The sequence below is a fragment of the Protobothrops mucrosquamatus genome, unplaced genomic scaffold, assembly GCF_001527695.2.
Source record: "Protobothrops mucrosquamatus isolate PMUCROS unplaced genomic scaffold, P.Mucros_1.0 scaffold1931, whole genome shotgun sequence".
In the NCBI taxonomy this organism is placed as follows: domain Eukaryota; kingdom Metazoa; phylum Chordata; class Lepidosauria; order Squamata; family Viperidae; genus Protobothrops; species Protobothrops mucrosquamatus.
In genome coordinates this window covers 369,180-372,707 of record NW_015388052.1, presented here as the reverse complement: position 1 = coordinate 372,707, position 3,528 = coordinate 369,180, and positions in this window count along the sequence as shown.

Below are 3,528 nucleotides of genomic sequence, written 5' to 3'. Positions count from 1 at the left end.
AGCCCAATTTTACCTCCAAGAAAGGCAGACCTTGTATCTGGAATCTTTATGCTGTTTTGTTTAAGAAGATGCAAAGTTGGTTTACGTTCCTCCTTCCAGTGTAGTTTCTGCTAACTCAAGCAATAGCAGATAGCGATAGATCTTGGTACCGGAGAAAGGTCCGAAGTGTTAAAAAGGAGAGATTTAAGTCCTCGGATTCCTTGTGAGGTTGATCACTTTCCTCTCCAGTAGACAGCTCAGTTTAAACAAGGGCAAATTACAATTGCAGTTGGAAGTCGGAATCTTGCAATAACAATAAAATGGTTTCATATCCTTACAGGGTAATAAATCTTGCACATCTATTTGTTCAATTTACTTTACTCAGGGTGATGAGTCTCTCTCTGTGTTTATGTGTGTCTATGTATGTGTATATAATCCCTAATTATACCGAAAATGTGAATCCTGGGTAAATCCATATAATAGAAATAAAATGGTCTGAGCACCAGGATAATATTAAAACAAAAACTGTTTAATACAAAAGTTAAAGCTAAGCTTTCGTCGGCCAACACTGCCGACATCATCAGAGAGTAATACAAGATTACTGGGAGTCCTTTTTATATAAATTATTTTATATAAATAATGATGGGTGCGAACGACACGGATGGCTGGATGACAACCCACGGGACACCCGCACAACCCCCGCCAACAAGAGGGGAGGGATGAGACACTCCACCGACTACAAAAAAGAGACCCATGAACAAACGATGGAAAGCTACGCCACGGGACCCTGCACGCGCGCAAGAAGGGCAAAAGAAATAGCAAATGATGAAGGGGGATCAAAAAACCCAATGAACGATCGAGCAGTAAAGGACCTTAAGATGGGGGGGGGGACAACCAGAAGTGGATCAGTAAACCCACGGAGGTTCATGGAAGAAGGCAGCGCTCCTGAGTGGCAGAACACACATAGGAGCATATCCATCAGAGACTACCCTGATAGACACCCGGATCCATTCAATATACCCCCTCCCCCGAGCACACATGCGCACAACCCCATTAAGGAAGATCAGATGGACCCCGGAATAGAACCAAAAAAGGGGATAAGTGTAAGCGAGCGAAAGCAACCGGCGTATGCTAGCAGAAAGTGATTGAGCCCAGGAAAAAGAAAATAGTGACCTCGGAAGATACCAACACAGCAAGAGACGCGTGCCCTTTAAGAACAAACCGAGTGGAGAAAACGGACGGACCGATGACTAGATCGAGAAGCCGGGCGCAGAGCCTTCTGGCAATATAAAAAGGACTCCCAGTAATCTTGTATTATGCTCTGATGATGTCGTCAGTGTTGGCCGACGAAAGCTTAGCTTTAATTTTTGTATTAAACAGTTTTTGTTTTAATATTATCCTGGTGCTCGGACTATTTTATTTCTATTGTATGTGTATGTATATATATACATACATCACATCGTGTGCTTTATAATAATCTGCTTCCTAGTAGAACTACGTCAGGTTTTCCCCCCCCTCCCTTCAAGCTTCCTCTCCTTGAATGATGGGTGAACTAAACACTAAAAAGCTTCTGCTCCATCTGGGTAAGGGCCTTCCTAACCAGACCTATTTGTGCTGCAAATCATCTGGATAACCATGAGACAGTAGGAAAGCTACAGAAAAGATGCATGTCTGGCTGCCACCTGAAGATTGCTTGGATTTCTGCAACCCAAATATAGTGGACCTGCTTAAACAATGACGCATCCAGAGCTGAAACCTCAGCTCCACCCATCCTTTATCTTGGTGACTCCAGGCAGTTTCTACATCCTGGCTCCAGTCCTGGGGCTAAGCCAAGAGCAAAGTTGCCAGCATCAATAAAATACAGGAGGTAAATCACAAGAATAGCACAGTTTTTGTCAAAGAAAACAAGCCACTGCGACTGTCTTCGGCAACACGATAGCAGTGTTCCAGTATCTCAGGGGCTACCCCAAAGAAGAGGGAGCCAAGCTATTCTCCAAAGCGCCTGAAGGCAAGACAAGAAGCAACGGATGGAAACTAATCAAGGAGAGAAACAACCTGGAACTAAGGAGAAACCTCCTGACAGTTAGAACAATTAACCAGTGGAACAACCTGCCTCCAGAAGCGGTGGATGCTCCAACACTGGAAGTCTTTAAGAAGAGACTGGACAGCCATTTGTCTGAAATGGTATAGGGTTTCCTGCCTGAGCAGGGGGTTGGACTAGATGACCTCCAAGGTCCCTTCCAACTTTATTATTATTATTAAGTTGGACTTCAGTGTCCTCTACAGGCAATCCTCAATTTACAACCGTTTGTTTAGTGACTGTTTGAAGTTACAATGGGCCTGAAAAGTGACTTAGGATGTTTTTCATGCTTGTAACTATTGCAACATCCCCTTGATCACACAATCAAAATTCAAATGTTAGGCAACTGACTCCTATTTATGACGGTCACAGTGTCCTGGGGTCAAGCGACCGCCTTTTGCGACCTTCTGACAATCAAAATCGCTGGGGGAGCCAGATTCATTTAACAAGAGGTGTTAGTAACTGAACAACTGCAATGATTCACTTAACAATTGTGGCAAGAAAGGTCATAAAATAGCAAAACTCACTTAGCAATTGTCTTGCTTAGCAAAAGAAATTTGGGGCTCAATTGTTACAGGTGGTCCTCGACTTAGGACCGCAACGGAGCCCCAAATTTCTGTTGTTAAGTGAGATATTTGTTCAGTTTGTCTCATTTTACAACTTTCCTTGCCAGAGTTGTTAAGTGGATCACACAGTGGTTGATAAGTTAGTAATCCAGTTGTTAAATGAGTCTGCTTTCCCCACTGACTTGGCTTGTCAGAAGGTCACAAAAGTTGATCCCATGACCTTGGGACACTGCAGCGGTGATATAAATACAAACCAGTTGCTAAGCATCTGAATTTTGATCACATGATTGTGGGGATGCTGCAAAGGTTGTAACTGTGATAAAAAAAAATTCAGGTCACTTTTTTCAGTGCCATTGGAACTTTGAACAGTCACTAAAATGAACTGTTGTAAGTCGCAAGTGTTCCTTTGACGTTCAGTTTTCCCACAAGTATCTGCAAAAAGAAATCGGAATAAATTGCTTACAGACAAGTCCGGAAGTTCATTAATAATAATAATAATAATAATAATAATAATAATAATAATAATAATAATAATAATAATGATAATAATAATAGTAGTAGTAGTAGTAGTAGTAGTAGTAGTAGTAGTAGTAGTAGTAAAAGTTAGAAGGGATCTTGGAGGTCATCTAGTCCAACCCCCTGCTCAGGCAGGAAACCCTATATCATTTCTGACAAATGGCTATCCAGTCTCTTCTTAAAAACTTCCAGTGTTGGAGCATTCACCGCTTCTGGAGGCAGGTTGTTCCACTGGTTAATTGTTCTAACTGTCAGGAAGTTTCTCCTTAGTTCTAGGTTGCTTCTCTCCTTGATTAGTTTCCATCTGTTGCTTCTTGTCCTGCCTTCAGGCGCTTTGGAGAATAGCTTGACTCCCTCTTCTTTGGGGTAGCCCCTGAGATACTGGAA